The sequence below is a fragment of the Schistocerca piceifrons genome, chromosome 4, assembly GCF_021461385.2.
Source record: "Schistocerca piceifrons isolate TAMUIC-IGC-003096 chromosome 4, iqSchPice1.1, whole genome shotgun sequence".
Taxonomy (NCBI): Eukaryota; Metazoa; Arthropoda; class Insecta; order Orthoptera; family Acrididae; genus Schistocerca; species Schistocerca piceifrons.
In genome coordinates, this window is record NC_060141.1 from 263,634,269 (window position 1) to 263,653,800 (window position 19,532).

The 19,532-nt window shown below is 42.4% G+C and overlaps 1 protein-coding gene and 1 pseudogene across 1 annotated transcript in view; one reads left to right on the forward strand and one right to left on the reverse strand.

Annotated features, from left to right (window-relative positions):
* The window catches only part of LOC124795276 (calpain-C), a 449,990-nt gene extending 441,336 nt beyond the window's left edge, over positions 1–8,654 (reverse strand). The window contains exon 1 of the mRNA XM_047259222.1: positions 8,468–8,654. The gene's annotated coding sequence lies outside the window, so the exon portion shown is untranslated. The remainder of the gene's footprint in view (positions 1–8,467) is intronic.
* A 10,543-nt stretch (positions 8,655–19,197) lies between these two features.
* On the forward strand, positions 19,198–19,315 carry LOC124796998 (annotated as a pseudogene).
* The last annotated feature ends 217 nt before the right edge of the window (positions 19,316–19,532 follow it).

The window sequence follows — 19,532 nt, forward strand, 5'->3', positions numbered from 1 at the left end:
GAAATGGCTTAGACACTTCCAACGTTCCATATCGAATACGTCACTAGAGTGGAGCGTAGACTGTTATGAAACTTCCTGATGCACTACCACTGTGTCCGAATACAAAACGGGGACTCGAACCCACAAAAGGCAAGTATCTGTAATCCAGTCTCAATGTGGCAAGAAGTTATAACCTGCCATGAAGTTACCCAGCAGCACACACTTCCTTGCAGAGTTACAAATTTTCTAAACAAATTGTGATCTGTGTGAATCTCTCTGTGATAATGGAAATAAAATGAGCGTACGGCATCGTTGGTCGGGAGGCCCCATCCGGGGACGTTCGGCCGACAAGTGCAAGTCTTATTTCAGTCGACGCCACATCGGGAGACTTGCGCGCCGGTAATGAGGATGAAATACTGATGAAGACAACACAACACCCAGTCCCCGAGCGGGGAAAATCTCCAACCCCGCCGGGAATCGAACCCGGGCCCACTTGTATGGGAGGCGAGTACGTTACCACCCAGCTAAGCAGGCGAACTATGTGATAATATTTATATTTCAATCAGAACACCAGTTCAGAGTTATTGGTAATCTGCACAAAGTCTTACCCCTCAAGTAGTATATCTGCCGAACAACTATGCACGAATGATTGATTTGAGGAAAATGCAGACAACTAAGCCAAAGTAATATGAATTATAGGCCCAGATGGAAAACGTCTGCGCCATGAAGACGTACTTCGACAGAGGTCAGGATATTAACGAACACATCTGGGGTGACTTCGAGGACACAGTTGTCGCACCCAGAAATGCTTCACTGAGAACGGTTACAATATTAAGTTCCCATTATAATATTTAACTATGTAACACATCTTATTAACGACATACACAGAGTTTTTCATTCAACTTTGGTCTCCACTCTAGGCAGAGCCCTCCGTATACGACTGGGCCTCTTGTTACGCCGGAGGTTTTCGGAGCATAGTTTTTTTTCACACGCCCTGTTTCAGTGCTTCTGACTATGTGGTTTCTACGTTAACTTGATGCCTTCAGCTCTTATGAAATATAGCAGTTTTCACCCGTCAGCAGCTTTTGGGAACACATGAGAGCGTCAACGTTTAGAATGCAGAGGAAGCCCGGGCTTCCACACTCCATCACCTGGTTTCTGTGTTACTAAACGGGTAACACGGTGCACAGTGCTCACTGCCGGTTACAGGTTGCGTATCTAACGGCTTATAGAGGCAATAAAAATTTGAGTTCTAGTTTTTCTCATAATTACGACCGAATTTAAAAATTTTAAACGCTGTTATAGCCTTCCCAGTAAGTGGTATTATCTTATATTAAAGGATTAACACAGTGTGACAAGTGTAACAGTTAAAAATTGTTTATACTCGTATGTGTTGAGGCAGAGTAACTCAGCGCAAAAATTACCCAGAATGTATTCATACAGTATTTGAGAGAGATAGGGAGAGCACTTGGCAACTTCGAACAAACTGTAAACATAATTCCGAAGCTTTACAAAAGTTTTTCTCTCTGACACTGCCCATAAAGTAATGAAAGGAAATAAGTTCATCGCTTACTACATTTTCGCTGCTCACGCGGTAAAACTTCAACATCAGTATGACATTTTAGTTTATCACTTCTATAATACTAACCATTCGCAACACATTTTGCGGAGAGTATCCACATATACCACCGACTGTGCCTGCAAAATTGTGTAATTGTGTATACACGTCAGGCGATATGAAGTCATGAACATCGAGATGCGTGAAAAACTAGCTTTTGCTAAACCAGAGTGCGAATTAGTCAGACTACACTCGCCCAATGTTTGATAATGAGAGCACTTGGCGACTTCCAACAATCTTTAAACATAAGTTCAATCCTTTTCTAAACTTTTTCTCGCTTACATGCTTAATGTCAAGTATTTAACAAAGGCGTTTGAAGTTGTTTTGTACCTGGAAATTCGACTGATGGAGATAGAATTACTCGTAAAGTCTGAATCAGCGTGGCCATAAGGGGAGATAAAGCCTGTCACTTCATAATGCGAATCCATTTCCTCAATCAGTGTGTTACCTTGCTCAGTATCTGACACTGGATCTACCTACAGCCGCACGAATACTCCGCAAGCCCCATAGTGGGGATTTGGCGTACCAGCAAAGGCGATTTTCTTTCCTGTTTGATTCGTGTATTGAGCGAAGGAAATATGCCCTAATCTCTTTTCTTCCCACGATCTCTATGCCAGATATAAGATGGCGGCAGCATGAGGGTCACACTTTTTTCCTCCAGTAGAGGTGCGCTAAATGTACCTAAAGGTGAGTCCACATGGTAGCTTTTTGTCCCGTTCAACTTAGCGCACGCGCATAATATTCCAACAGCATAACTACACAAGTGCAATTGTGTACGCGTAATTTCCTAGAAATGGAAACTGTGTGTGAAGCGCATTGCTTCCCGCCTTCGGTGGGATCCTTTGTGCTTTTTAACAAACGACAGGCAGCTGAGACTCATGTGTGTTTCATTCTGTATTGTATTGAGCTTATGTTGCGAGGTGCTTTATGTGCAGTAATGTCTGTTGACTCCAAAGGAAGCACATTTAAATTTATAGATGAATACAGACAAAGAAAAGTCGTTTGGAATACCGCTTATAAAGATTATTTGAATAATACTTTGAGGTGTGACGGCCTGAACGTCAAATATTAGGTAAAAAGCCTCATATTGCTGCAAAGAACAAACTGCCATAAATTTCGAATTAGGAAAAAGAGAAGAATAAGCCAGAAATTCATGAAACGTGTGTATGAAAATTGTGGATGAATATTCTTGCTATGATAAGTTAATAGCAATTACTGAGGAGCCTGGCATCTGAACAAACGAAATGTTAGGGTATGTGTATAGCACCAAAAAAACTACCAGGAATAGAAATGAAGCGCACTGAGGGTGCCAAAAATTCAAACGTGAAAAGCACAGCTACCCTTCTAGTGGATTTGGGTGTCTGCAGAATTCCCATATTTGTCGAGCCCGAGGATGTTAATCTACATACGAAGTGTAATGGCATAACTGCAGATATTTCTGTTGACAACTGAGGACATTGTATTGAACGACATTACATCAATATTTACGTCAATTGCAGGATACTAACTACGGCCACTACAAGTCTTATGTTTTTAGATTGATCAGTACCTCCAAGTATGTGTGGCAAGAGCAAACTACACTACTGGCCATTAAAATTGCTACACCAAGAAGAAATGCAGATGGTAAACGGGTATTCATTGGACAAATATATTATACTAGAACTGACATGTGATTACATTTTCACGCAATTTGGGTGCATAGATCCTGCGAAATCTGTACCCAGAACAACCACCTCTGGCCGTAATAACGGCCTTGATACGCCTGGGCATTGTGTCAAACAGAGCTTGGATGGCGTGTACCGGTACAGCTGCCCATGCAGTTTCAACACGATACCACAGTTCATCAAGAGTAGTGACTGGCGTATTGTGACAAGCCAGTTGCTCGGCCACCATTGACCAGTTGGTGAGAGATCTGGAGAATGTGCTGGCCAGGGCAGCAGTCGAACATTTTCTGTATCCAGAAAGGCCCGTACAGGACCTGCAACATGCGGTCGTGCATCATCCTGCTGAAATGTAGGGTTTCGCAGGGATCCAATGAAGAGTATGGTTCAAATGGCTCTGAGCACTATGCGAATTAAATTCTGAGGTCATCGGTCGCCTAGAACTTAGAACTAATTAAACCTAACTAACCTAAGGACATCACACACATCCATGCCCGAGGCAGGATTCGAACCTGTGACTGTAGCGGTGACGCAGTTCCACACTGAAGCGTCTAGAACCGCAAGGCACACCGGCCGGCAATGAATGAAGAGTAGAGCCACGGGTCGTAACACATCTGAAATGTAACGTCCACTGTTCAAAGTGCCGTCAATAAGAACAAGAGGTGACCGAGACGTGTAACCAATGGCACCCCATACCATCACGCCGGGTGATACGCCAGTATGGCGATGACGAATACACGCTTCCAATGTGCGTTCACCACGATGTCGCCACACACTGATGCGACCATAATGATGCTGTAAACAGAACCTGGATTCATTCGAAAAAATGACGTTTTGCCATTCGTGCATCCAGGTTCGTCGTTGAGTATACACCATCGCAGGCGCTCCTGTCTGTGATGCAGCGTCAAGGGTAACCGCAGCCATGGTCTCCAAGCTGATAGTCCAAGCTGCTGCAAACGTCGTCTAACTGTTCGTGCAGATGGTTGTTGTCTTGCAAACGTCCCCATCTGTTGACTCAGTGATCGAGACGTGGCTGCAAGATCCGTTACAGCCATGCGGATAAGATGCCTGTCATCTCGACTGCTAGTGATACGAGACCGTTGGGATCCAGCACGGGGTTCCGTATTACCCTCCTGAACCCACCGATTCCATATTCTGCTAACAGTATATTGGATCTCGACCAACGCGAGCAGCAATGTCGCGATACGATAAACCGCAATCGCGATAGGCTACAATCCGACCTTTATCAAAGTCGGAAACACGATGGTACGCATTTCTCCTCCTTACACGAGGCATCACAACAACGATTCACCAGGCAACGCCGGTCAACTGTTGTTTGTGTATGAGAAATCGGTTGGAAACTTTCCTCATGTCAGCACGTTGTAGGTGTCGCCACCGGCGCCAACCTTGTGTGAATGCTCTGAAAAGCTAATCATTTGCATATCACAGCATCTTATTCCTGTTGATTAAATTTCGCGTCTGTAGCACGCCATCTTCGTGGTGTAGCAATTTTAATGGCCAGTAGTGGATTAATGTTTATTTTCCCATGGGCGATTAGTCGGGTGTTGAAGTGTGACACGTGGACGCAAGAGGTAAGTCTGTATCGATAGGCATAGTCCACTTACAAGTTAGTGGTCCAGTAACGACCATGCAGATAACGTCATGTCGTAAAGTTTGTAAATGTTTTTATGGGAAGACTGTTCGACAGAGAAAAAACAACCAACTCACTGATGTGTGTATATCGAAGGTACCACATATAAAAACGTCTGCACTTATACCCTTTACACCCTGCATAATTTTACAAGACTAAAGTTATGTAAACAACTTTTTCATGAAATAGAATACACGCGACGCATTTTGAAGTTAATTAGCCTTCACATAATGACTAAGAATCTCAAGTAAGTATTTCTCAGTTTCAGGAATAACCACTGACATGCTTTGTTTCGAAATTCGAAATAAATTATTCAGAATGATATATAAGTCGCCAATTACTAACTAACGAAATCTTGTTCTCAGTCTTCTCACTGAAGTTTCCGCAGCAGATAATCTAAAATCTCGCTGCGACTTCCTTCTGAAGTTTGAAAAAAAATCTTTGTCACTTTTTATTTCCCGTTCCTCTCTTATTTTGATACCTCTTTGCCTACAGTCGCTGTTGCGCTTTGTTTTTCTGTCGCCTTTTCATCACAATAAAAGCAGCACAAGCTCTCGAGCAGAGAAGGAGATCAATAGCAGACTGCTTATGCAATGAAGCAACATGTGGACATGAGAGCCCATACGTACATGCGCTCTTTTCATAAATTTGTGTGCCGCCCTTTTATTTCTGTGCGACTGCGCACAAGGACAGCAAGGACAGAGGTATCGTGTGGACATATCTTGACAGACATTCGCGACAACTACCACCTTCTTACAAAAATCCCAGTATTAAGTTCCTCGAGCATTTCTGCTACACTTTTGTAAGGGCTACACAAATCTGTTACGATCCTAGCAGTGGGTCTCTGAATTCGTTCGATATCTATTGTTATGCACATTAAGTAAGGACTCCAAACATTGGAACAGTACTCTCGAATTGGTCACACTAGCGTCTTGAATGCGAGTTCATTTACAGATGCATTTTACTTTTCCAGAACCTTCCTAACGACTGTAAGTCTACCGTTCGCCTCTTCTAATTCTGGTTCTACGTGATCGTCCCGTTTAATACCACTTGTTAATACTACCGCTAAGTATTTACACGGTGTGATGTGTTCAAGATGTTCACCAGTATTCTCTAATATGATACCTGTCGTGTTCTTTTTCTTTTTTATATGCATAGCCTAAAATTCAACCACGTTTAAAGAGAGCTATCACTCATTTCACCAAGCGATTTTTATCAAAATCTGTTGCTAAGTGTTGCAAGAGCGCTACGCGAAACATACTACACATTATATCGCTTATCGCTTCAGGAAACTCCTTTCGTCCCGCGAATAACTATCAGTTTGAGTGAAGAAATAGTAATTTACGTCATTGATCCGCGCTATTTTGTCTGCTGATCCTATGTTAGAACCACTCAGGAGACCCGATTGTTTAAGTAGTCCTCTGTCCGTTACTTCATCGCAAAGCGTCAGTTTGGCAAGGCCTTGTTACCGACTATTAGGAACAAAAGGAGCTGTACAAGCAAGTCTACGATTTTGTACAGATTGTGCACTAGTACAAAAGAACCCAGAGTTGGAGAGGCTTAAAAAAAAGTCACTGTAGGCGGAGTCGCTTTCATTTACCGACAAGATGCTAAAATCTTGTTTTACAAACTTCCAAGACGGCTTTCATCACCACCTGTCATGTGAAAAAATGCTGCTGAAGAATAGTCTACGCTAGACATTTCAATGCGTTACGTCCTTCAGAAACACGCGGAAATGTATGATGCGTTAGATCAACTTATTTTGCGAACTCTTAAAATAAACTTGCGAATCTATCCAGAGGAATCAAACAATGAATTACTATAACCAGTCACAATTACTATTTCCATTAAGCCTTTAGGATGATTACACCATTATCAGATGAATTCACACCACCAAATAAAGTGTGTGTAAATTGTATGTGGGACTTTTAGTGAACCTGTGGCCTTCTCTGGGAGCAAAAAGCAAAAACCAAAACATTGTTTTAGTACAAGTCTCAAAGTGGAGGTTGTCGATAGATGCAGGAGCACTATGTGCATAACGTCCTCCGCACAGTACGTAGACGTGTAGAGTACTGATGGAGACCTTTCATCGTTGCGAGGCCGTATATTGTAAGCTACTTTGGTTTGCTGCACGAATATTCCGTCAAACATTAATAAAGGGTTCAAGGAGGAAGAAAGGCTTTAAAGGAGACTGATTGTAAAACACTCGTGAGAACCATCCTCAAATGTGTGGGATCCCTGCCAGACAGGACTGCCAGGGGGTATTCAACATATACAAAGAAGATCAACATGAATGCTAACAGGCGTTTTGGATTCGCGGCAGAGTGTCGCGGAGATGCCAAGAAACTTGAACTGACAGACGCCTGGAGACAGACGCGAACTCTTCTGTGAGGTCCGACTCACATAGATTCAAGAGCCAGTTTTAAGTGAAAAATCTAGGATTATTCTATAGCATTTTACACATCGCCCCCATAGAGATCGTAAACACAAGATCTGACTAACTACAGCGTACGCAGAGACTTCTGGGTAACCGCGCTACAAACGCGGTGACAATAAGTGAATGCATATTACGACAAATAATATGATCTCTCAGGTTTTGCCGATGTGATGGAATAATGCCATGTTTCCTGGTCACTCCTCTGATTAAAGGTTTCGGGAGAGCAAATTTATTATATATCGGTGCTGAATCATATTCGATCATTCACAAAAAATTTGTGACATGTTCGTCTCGACATGTCTGTTAATCCCTCGGATCTATCTAAACTCCAGAATTAAATCATTCAGAAACAATTAGGCCTGGAAATGAGCGTTTTGCGAGTAAGATCCGTCCTGCACACACACATTATTTGTGTTGCAGATCAGAGGACTGTTTTACAGTGCGAGTTCAGTACAGAATGTATAACTTTGCCAACAAGTACATAAAATCGCTAAGTGCGTATCCGATTCGTTAATTCTTTTCATGTTCATTGACATTTTGCATAAAACCCAAAAATGTAGTTTTCCCTCTTGAATTAGTCACAAGCATCACATAGATGAAAACATCACTATAGTCGATTTTTGTCTCTAGTGAAGCCAGCAGAAGACATCGTACTTTGTGTACTAAGCATTTTGAGATGCATAACTTGTTGTTTTTCAACTTACAAGCTAGTTTTCCTACTGACACAGCGTTTGTCAAACACGGTCTTCGGCACATTCTCTATTTTTTCACAAAGGATGTAAGCTGTGGCATAACTGAAATGCATACGGCAGTATCTGTTCCTTAGAGTTCTGCAGTCCATTGGAGGGAACTGAAAATCTTCTTCGCAAATGGAACACCGCATCAAACGAGGACCACTTCCATGGAACTGAGAGACAACTAAATATGAACGTTTTGCAATCGACAATGTAACATACGAAAGTAAAGAAAGCATGGCGACTCCAGCAACACTTTTCTGCAAATTGTTTGTATTTATGCACTTAACATTTCGACACGTTATTATAAATATGTATGTACGGCTATGCATCGCGGTGCTTTTCCTTGTATTTATTTATTTTAGTATCATGGTCGAGACACTTAACTGTTTCGGTGCAGTCCTTTCAACTGGCGAGTAAAGTCGACGGTAGCGGCTTGTTCGTGGAAGGTAGGTCGCGCCCACGGAACTTTGACAGCTTGCGCACAGACGCAGTCTCAGCACGCACACGCGTGACGGCCTAACGCCGCCTTCGAAACCATCGCCACGGACGCGCAGAACAGACTGCAGAGCCGATCGCGTCGGCCGCATTCCAAGCCGCTGTTCCTACCGTGCGTTCAAGTCTCTCCCCACTCCTCAACCGAGCAGATAACTACTGTGTGGCTGCGCAGATGCCCTCTGCCGTCGCGTTCTGGTACTGCGAAGCTACTGCTCACTGCCCGCCGTCTTTAAATGTCACTTCTACATCGCGTTCCGTAGACATCGTACTGAAAGTGCCCCTTCAGAAATTTCCACCGCTTCAAGTTACACTTAATTTATAATTACGTTACTTGACAAGAATGAGGGAAAAAATATTCATTGTGACCAGCAGCTGTCGGCAGCACCCGGACAATTATCCTAAAACAAGTCCGACGAAAACACTTAAACGACAACGTGGTCTTCAGACTTCTGAAAACGTAATAAATACTATAACATTATTACATTATTAGACTGAGACGCCGTCAGTTAGCTCCTTGTTTAGCGTTGCACCGTAATTGAATACTGGTCTTTTCTCTGAAAGTTGTTTTGGATATATTTGCATTTTTTACTTTATAATGTTTGAAACCCTGTTAATTCCGGGCATCCCGTGACGTCTACGTCAACGATAGCTTATTGTGTCCCGCTGCTTTTCCACATAACCTCAGACATTGCATCAAGCACAGACTCCAATGAATCGTCTCGCAGTATGGAACATTCAGTGTATCGTATTTAATCATACCTAAATCCGTGAGTAGTCTACTTTGTGGTGATATTAGAACGATTCCTCTTTCCCCATGCATGTTGACAACGATGATTTTTGTACGCTTGGTCTATGAACTCGTATGACAAGTGAAAAAATCCCATTTTTTATACACGTCGGCTTAAAGTTGTATTATGCTATCGTTTAGCGATCTTGTGGTGTGTATGTCTGAGTGCTTTTATAAAGTGTTATGCATCTAATCTTTCGTCGCGTCACCAATAGATGCCTCGAAACTCACAGTCCTCGAAACAGACTTTCTTTGTTTGTACTCATCCGGGCCCGCTGCGTCGTATATTTATATACACACATCAAAAAAAAGTTTTGCATCACCTCGGTTTCGAGAGTTTCGGAACCTGTACAGAAAATTGGAATAGAGATCAACATGAACATCATTCCGCCCCTTTTTATTGTTCATGAAAATCACACATTGTATGTTGTATCACCACACAGCGAGATCTTCAGAGCTGGTGGTCCAGATTGCTGTACACACCTGTACCTCTAATATCCAGTAGCACGTCCTCTTGAATTGATGCATGCCTGTATCCGTCGTGGCATACTATCCACAAGTTCATCAGGGCACTGATGGTCCAAATTGTCCCACTCCTCAACGGCGATTCGGCGTAGATCCCTCAGAGTGGTTAGTGGGTCACGTCGTCCATGAACAGCCCTTTTCAATCTATCCTAGGCATGTTCGATAGGGTTCATGTCAGGAGAACATGCTGGCCACTCTAGTCCAGCGATGTCTTTATCCTGAAGGAAGTCATTCACAAGATGTGCACGATATGGCTGCACTATCGGTCGGAGGGTGGTGTTCACGTATCGTACAGCCGTTACGGCGCCTTCCATGACCACCAGCGGCGTACGTCGGCTTCAAATAATGCCACCCCGCCGACCGGTGTGGCCGTGCGGTTAAAGGCGCTTCAGTCTGGAACCGCGTGACCGCTACTGTCGCAGGTTCGAATCCTGCCTCGGGCATGGATGTGTGTGATGTCCTTAGGTTAGTTAGGTTTAATTAGTTCTAAGTTCTAGGGGACTGATGACCGCAGATGTTAAGTCCCATAGTGCTCAGAGCCATTTGGACCATTTTTGAATGCCACCCCAAAACAGCAGGGAACCTCCACTATGCTGCACTCGCTGGACAGCGTGTCTAAGGCGTTCAGCCTGACCGGGTTGCCTCCAAACATGTCTCCGACGATTGTCTTGTTGAAGGTATATGCGACACTCACCGGTGAAGAGAACGTGATGCCAATCCTGAGCAGTCCATTCGGCATGTTGTTGGGCCCATATGTACCGCGCTGCATGGTGTCGTGGTTGAAAAGATGGACCTCGCCATGGACGTCGGAAGTGAAGTTGCGCATCACGCAGCCTATTGACCGAAAGCTGCACGAAAAGCATTATTCAACGTGGTGGCGTTGCTGTCAGGATTCCTCCGAGCCATATTCCGTAGGTAGCGGTCATCCACTACAGTAGTAGCCCTTGCGCGGCCTGAGCGAGGCATGTCATCGACAGCTCCTGTCTCTCTGTGTCTCCTACATGTCCGAACAACATCGCTTTGGTTCACTCCGAGACGCCTGGACACTTCCCTTGTTGAGAGCCCTTCCTGGCACAAAGTAACAATGCGGACGCCATCGAACCGCGATATTGACCGTCTAGGCATGGTCGAACTACAGACAACACTAGCGGTGTACCTCCTCCCTGGTGGAATAACTAGAACAGATCGGCTGTCGGGACCACTCTGTCTAATAGGCGTTGCTCATGCGTGGTTGTTTACATCTTTGGGCAGGTTTAGTGACATTTCTGAACAGTCAAAAGGATTGCGTCTGTGATAGAATATCCACAGTCAACGTCTATCTTCAGGAGTTCTGGAAACCAGGGTGATGCAAAACTTTTTTGATATCTGTATATGGACAATATATATTATGTTATTAGGCCAAGACACTGTTGTGTTCGATTAGGTTATATCAGGTGGTCTTAACATCGCTCACGCGGCAGACTGCCACACAAAGGAGCCCGGGTTCGATTCCCGGCTGGGTTGGGGGTTTTCTCCGTTCAGGGACTGGGTGTTGTGTTGTCTTCGTCACCATCATCTCATCCCCATCGACATGCACGTCGCCGAAGTGGCATCAACTGAAGAGACTTGCACCAGGCGACCAGTCTACCCGACGGGAGGCCCTAGCCACACGACATTTCCAACATCGCTCTGATATCGCTGTCTTAATTGCTGGCCATGTGATATCGCTGTCTTAGCTGCTGTCACTACTGAATAAGTTTGCTCCTTTGATATTAGTGGAGCTATAGTAAGCATTAAACTTTAGCCAGAGTCGCTGTTTGTGAAGTTGTCGAATTATGAAAGTTTATTTCATATTGACTCAACTGTCAATACGCCTATCAAGCAACGTCCTTATGAAATAAACTTTCATAATTCGACGACTTCGGAATTAACTGCTCCAGCTAAAGTTTAACTACGACACCACTGACATCAAATGAGCAAACTTATACAGTAGAGACAACAGCTAAGACAGCGATATCATGTGGTTATCAAGACCAACTGATATAACCTAAACATAGCAGTCACGCCGAAATAGGTCTATTGTCATAAAAATATAATCGAACACATCGGAGTCTCATAGCATAATATATAACATTCTTATACGATATTTTTACTCACATCTAAAAGATAAGACTTTTTTTTACTCATATGGAATCATAAGCTGTTTTTTAAGACCAACCATTAATGTTATCACTTTACTGGCGATAAGATTCTACTAATTAATCCATTCGCATTGTATGCTAGATAACTATTAGGATTCTGAAGCAGGTTCGCATACTTCAGTTCATACGTTTATGAATATAGGAATTAGTTAAAGCTACATCTACACTTGCCATAATACAAACTTTGTGTTTTTTGAATAACTATAAAACCAATTTTATTTTGGCTCCAACAATACATGAGAGTGCCTGTAGAATAGTTCAAAGGCAAGACTGTATCAAAATTGTCTCTACACATCTGTTTTAATTTTCTGCACTTCTGTTTGAATTCGATAATAAGATTTATGTTTTAATTGTTTAGGTACTGGAGCATATGCTCGTGATCTGTAAAATACGTCAAATAAATACGGAAATAAATCCTTATCGGTTGATATTTCTCGCACACTACATTATTAAATATGTGAATTTCATTTTTCTTTGCCTGGAGATGAAATAGTCCTGCTTTCACTAAATTCGTGAATGTTAAACTATTAATACCCAGTATAAATATTTTGTGTTGGAGGTGCTGGACAATTTCATGAATCTTAAAAACTGTATTGTATAATACACAGCACAAGTGTGTTTGATGTTTGCAAGAAGCAAATGTTACACATAGGCAGCTGTATTAAGAATGGAACATTTTGACAGTTTCATTGGGCATTACTATTGTGCAATGCATGGCTGAATACCTTTTTGGAACCCGAAGACGGTCAGATTCATGACTGAAATAGATCGCCTTTCATTAAAATAAAATTGTGTAGCTTCGTAAAACGTATTGCAATATTTAACCCCACATAAATGTTTACAAGTGGCTCATATTTGAGTTGAAATATTGTTTCAAACCTACACACACATTTCCGAATCCACTTATATGTGTGAACTATGTCATAAAAAATTACTTTCCGAACAGTTTAAGAGATCAAATATACAGCTCTTATGCAGTTGGGCTGTAGTTGTCCGTTCCGTTTCCTTCTTCTTCTTCTTTTTCTATACTGCACACGCAGCCGCTTACCAGAAGCATGTAATGAAGGCATTTTATTATTCCCTTCATCTCGTTCTCAAATGGATAAAACGTTTTATCCTACGAATGTGTGCTGGTACACGAGGGAGAAAAAGGTTTTTAGCAAATTATATAATTTCGCTCAGCACTGCATAATGTGGAGTGTGTTTCAAAACTGCAGGTCTAAATTATACAGACGGCAAATGGTTGTGAACTTAACATTTAGAAATAACATAACAGTGGTGATAAATGAATATTTGACGTGGAACGAGATGGCGAACGAGCAGCGAGTGCGAGGCACTTGTTTGTTAGCTGCTTTTGTTTCATAATGAAATACTGCTGCCACATTTACTAACAAAACAACGCACATTGGAATTTACCATTCTTTCCTATGATACATGGTTGTCGAAAATGGAACTTTACTCATTACAATAACTTGCAGCAAGCGTGTTACCGTTTGTAGCACCTAGAAAGCCAATCGAATATACGGAAAAAAATTAGCAACAAGCGCCAGTCTAACTGGAAGAAATTTACAGGGTAGTAGGTTGTCCATACCATACAGGAGTGGCAGAAGGATCACGACAAAGAACGATCCGCAGAGTAGGAATAGATAATTCTAGATCATATGCTTCAACGATAGGCAGTCGACAACTAACTTATGAATAGCACTCTTCGAAGAATACAGTATGTAGAATACTGGTATGACTGCAGTTACATCAAACCACAAAAAACGCTGTAAGAAATAAGGCCAAATAATTTTGAACCCAGCGTTTAGTTCTATCAGTGGATTATCCAGCACGGTACTGCATTGTTGAACTTTGTATTGCCCGCAGATGATGTGGTTCTAACCGACGCATAAGCCATATCGGGAGTGATGATAAATCATATCCTGCACTCGTCTTAGCCCATCGACAACGGTTCTGTATCGACGTGAAGGCTGGAACTGAGCAAGGTCAACCAACAGAACTTTATTTTGAATTTTTTCGATATCCCATCAGTTTATTGTATCTCGTATGGATCCTATACCACACAGACCGAGGCTAGTTGGCATAGTTTTTACCTTACGAGTTTTCTATTTCTTCCTATAGTGCTTCCCGCTTATATAATCGATGCTGCAGATAGTGGTATCCCTTAACTATTAATTAATGGTGGAAATATCACTTAGAATTGCATGCAGGAATCGCAAAAAAATGTTTACTAAAACTTTACATCTATACCAATTAACCCCACATGAGGGACAAGTTGGCACACGTGCTGGGATAAGTTGGCATGGTTAACAGATTCTGAGGAATACACACAAGTTAGTGACTAAGATTCTTTTATTTCAGTACAATATCAAGGACAAATGGTGTTGACACTTTCCCACTTTTAGATTTTTCAATTGCTTGTACATTTTGTATTAGTGTCTGTCAAAATGGCAACAATATTAAAATATTATTAACTCAGTAAATGAACATAAAAAGTTACATGATAATAAAATAAAAGATAGCAACGAAATTATAGAATCGCAACTTCATGTCTTCAAAGAAAGTACGAACTGGTGGTTTTCGTTTTCCCTCAATTTTGCTTCTGTTATACCAAATCGAGTCAGGAATGTCAGGTCATCTCCAAAATTTGTTTTCTTTCACCATTGTGAAACAAATATTTCATCACCATCAATTTCCAATACCTTTCCACGATACAGACGTGCACTATACTTCACCATCACGAAGTCTTCCATGTGGCACTGCTCCGAACTGTCTTCTTGAACTACATTCATGCTGTTCTCTTTGGTAGTCAGTGTTGGTGGGCATTCTCGAGATGGTGGAGACTTGGGCTCGTATTCCTCTTCAGTGTCTGTACGTAGTGAGAAGTCGAGGCTATCCTCAGAATCACCATAGCTTATTATATCTGACGTTTCGTCTTCAGATTCCCCGAGATAGTTTTCCCTTCCTCTTTTTTTGAGTTGCAGCCCTTTTGCCTGCCTTCTCTAAAACAGACCTACTGATTGACACTTGCTTACTTTTTGCATTTACATTTTTGGTAGGCGTGTCTGTCAAGATAGTGTGTCTCCTTTTCTTGCCACGGTTAGACAGTTTTCGTGGGCCTGCTTTTGGAAAAAGGCGAATTTCTTCTGGTGCTACATTTCGGGACGATGATTGTGTGCTTCGTGTAGGTGCACCAGTGGAAGAGGAGATGGAAGGACTATACTGAGGAGGCGGATCAGTTACAACGTCGGCATTCACAGTCTGGACGCCATCAGGAGGCGGGCGATCAGTGACAGAAGATGGCAGAAAGTCGAATTCATGAAAGATGGCAGGATCGAAAGGGCAACTCCCGCTTGCTCTAAACCCTGCGGTGATAATGGATGGGGTTGTTGCAAGCAGAAAAGCTGTATGCCCCTAGGTATGTGATAAATTGAAATCGTTTGACCAGGATGATTAGTCATCCAAGCATCGCATACTGATATATTTTTTAAGTGGGCCAAACACACTCAGGCCCAGAAGCTGCAATTTATGACTACAATGTGGAGAAAATGATAGGACAACCACCCCATTTTCTTTCAATTAATCAAGTGTTTCAATAGACAAATGAGAGTCGTGGTTGTCAAAAAGCAGAAGTGTCGGGCTATCCTTCGAACTTCTAGAATAGCGAATGAGGTGCTTGGAAAACTTAATAAAATTTGTTTCTACTATCCAGCCTAACTTGTTGGCGTCACCGTTAGAACCAGCTGGAGCGTCTCGAACAAAATGTGGTTTGTATTTTGCTCTAGGAAATATGAAGAATGGAGGGACAGCATTATCTCCAGCTGGTACACATGTTGCAAGGGCTACGAGACTACTTCTTTCAGCAGACGTTATCCTTCCAATTTGTTTCAAACCTTTCCGTGCTACCACTCTGTCTGGTTCCTGTATAGTTGTGGTCCCCGTTTCATACATATTCCATATATCCTGGGCTTGCAACGTCAGTCTATCCAAAATCTTTTTAAGCAAACTGAAGAAATTGTTCACCTTTACTTCATTAAAACTGGTGGCCCTGGCTGGGTTCAAATGGCTCTGAGCACTATGGGACTTAACATCTATGGTCATCAGTCCCCTAGAACTTAGAACTACTTAAACCTAACTTACCTAAGGACATCACACAACACCCAGTCATCACGAGGCAGAGAAAATCGCTGACCCCGCCGGGAATCGAACCCGGGAACCCGGGCGCGGGAAGCGAGAACGCTACCACACGACCACGAGCTGCGGACGCCCTGGCTAGGCTTGTGGCTTCAGGTGTTCGGATGGATAAACTCTGATGGCTCTTCATAAAATATGTGTACCTCTCAGGTCCCACCATTTTCTTTTTGCCCCAAGAAAGTGGTATATCGTTTTTGGTCATTTTTGGTGGTACTGAAAAGCAAATTTTCTAACCTCCTTCGGGCTTAAGCCGAAATAAATATCTGAGGCTTTCTTAAGGTATTCACATAACAGATACTCCTGTTCGAGGGAGAAAACCTGTAACACACAATACGAAGTATGTCCTCAGTTGCGAACCTGATATTATGACACGCATACGTAGCAGCTAGATATATGGCCTTAGAGTTCAATAGGCCCACAGGGAAAAGTTTACATAACTATTTTTTTAAAGTTATGTTACTTGGCAGATACATACCTTCCTAGGAGTTCTATATCCACTTAGAACATCAGGGACTTCATCACTGGAAGCATCACATTCTCTCGCTTTTGGCTCCGTACAGGGATGCTGACTTCTTCTGCTGTGGCGGCTAGACTTCTTTTGTCGATAATGTGAGCACGTATGGAATTCTTTACGTTCTGAGCAGTATGCTTTGCTCGTTCCGTCTTTCATGGCAAACCTTCAACGAAATGTATCAGAACGTAGTTAAAAAACGTCAGCAAATACCTATGTGAAAAAAAATGTGAGTGAGGGGTAAGTTGGCGTACGCCACGCGGTCTATGCCAACATACCCCTCAGCCAAGGTGCCAACTTGCCCCAACAACACTTGATAGACAAGATGGATGCCTCACTGCTACACAAAAAGTTTTACGATGCAGACCACCTGCTTAGCTGGGTGTTGAAGCGCTCGCCTCCCGTGCAAGTGGTCCAGGGTTCGATTCCCAGCCGGGTTGGAGATTTTCTCCGCTCGTGGACTGGGTGTTGTGTTGTCCTCAACAACATTTCATGCTCACAAATCGCCCATTGTGGCGTCGACTGAAATAAGACTTGCACTTGGTGGCCAAACTTCCCGGTATGGGGTCTCCCGGGCAATGATCCCATACGCTCATTCCATTTTTTTACGAAGTTGTTTAGTACTTGAATACAGTTATTATTGTCTCCTCTACCCATCACAGCTGCTTAAAATTCCCAATCATATTTTATAGTTTCACGGAATAACAAAAACTTACAGTGAAAAAAATACTCACCCGTCTGAAAAACAAGAAACATGAAGTCCTTCCCCTCTGGGAGTTCTCGTCACACTGAAACTACAATGGGAGACACAACATCGTTTGTGAATTTGTCTGCAAGGTCTATATAGGGAAGGCCTGGACACCAAGGTTCCCTATGGAACCGCCGTATTGGGGCTAGAGCAGATGACACAGTGTTATGTCGCTAGGGAAGAGAGCGGTTGCTTTCGGAAACTGTTATCGCTCCGAAAACAGTTTGCCTGTCTTCTGTCTCGGTAATTATGTATTTAAATTTAAAAATAAACTGCTGACTATGTGTAAGACCAATGTTGCTCATTTCGTTTGAGTATCCTTCATAAATGTTTGTACCTGCTCAACACTTAACAAGGAAATCTGATGCAGCATTATCACAATCAAGCCGTGACTTTCACGTCTGCTACAGAAGTCGCTGGACGAATAGTTATATATGTTGTGCATTGTTACTGGTGCTATCTTTATACAGAGGAAGTTGTGTAGGCATGTCAATAAGAAAACAGCACCATTTGCAAACGATTAGTTTTGAGGATATTAAAAATATAGAGTCTAATTTCGTATTAATGACATTTATATCTGTACTGTGTTCTGAGTGAACAAACGAGACAGACAAACTGTGTAATGTATCACAGGAAAATCAATAGTAATTCATCACCTGCAAAGTTGGCCTGTTTCATGTGCCTAAAAACAAGAAACTGATCAAAAACAATGCTAGCAGCCGAAACACATCTACCCATAAAAGCTCACTAGGCATTCCATTCCACCGACAACACCCCTAAGACATTTTTTTTATTAGTAATTCAGTGATTGGAAGGCAGGGAACAATTACAGACTATTTAAAGCATAACACACAGCTTTATGTTCTTTAGCTACCTTTTGGAAAAGCAGAATTTTGTTAAAGAAGATACAATTTACTAATTGTATCTTTAGCCAAAAGTCATACATACTAGTACTGCAGTGAGAATGAATATGGTCACATTCTGTATAATTAGCATGCCTCATGAAAAATTTTGGTTTCACTGTTTCAAACCAAACCAATATTGCAACTGACCGAGGGATCATGATTAAGAAACGGTTAACAATGAAGAAAATTCCAATAATTTACAAAAAATTATTTTGATGAATGAGGATAATGAGTATGATGTACTTGCTAAAACTGGAAGATTTTTTTTTTGTAAACTCAGATTTACACAGAATGTTTATTTACACTCAATCCCAAATAACCTGGAAGTCAGTAATGTAACTGCTTCTTTGTGACACTTTGAGTTTTAACAGTTGATCAGATAAAAATACATTAAAAAAATGGTTCAAATGGCTCTGAGCACTATGGGACTTAACATCTATGGTCATCAGTCCCCTAGAACTTAGAACTACTTAAACCTAACTAACCTAAGGACATCACACAACACCCAGCCATCACGAGGCAGAGAAAATCCCTGACCCCGCCGGGAATCGAACCCGGGAACCCGGGCGTAAAAATACATTATTTATGGCAAACTAATATGTTGTCTAACAGTGCACATCATTCACAGTTCACAATAACCCAAGACTTTAAATTTCTAGTTACTTGAGCAGTATTTTCGACAGTGAATAGCTTACCAAGTTCACACAATACATGAGAAATAGCGTTATCTCTTGAAAATAATTTTTTACATCACTATCAACACAGTGCTAACGGCCTTACCGCAGGAGTAACACTGGTTCCCGTCAGATCACCGAAGTTAAGCGCTGTCGGGCTGGGCTAGCACTTGGATGGGTGACCATCCGGTCTGACGAGCGCTGTTGGCAAGCGGGGTGCTCTCAGCCCTGGTGAGACAAACTGAGGAGCTACTTGACTGAGACGTAGCGGCTCCGGTCTGGAAACACATACGGCCGGGAGAGCGGTGTGCTGACCACATGCCCCTCCATATCCGCATCCAGTGACGCCTATGGGCTGAGGATGACACGGCGGCCGGTCGGTGTCGTTGTGCCTTCATGGTCTGTTCTGGAGGAGTTAAGTTAAGTT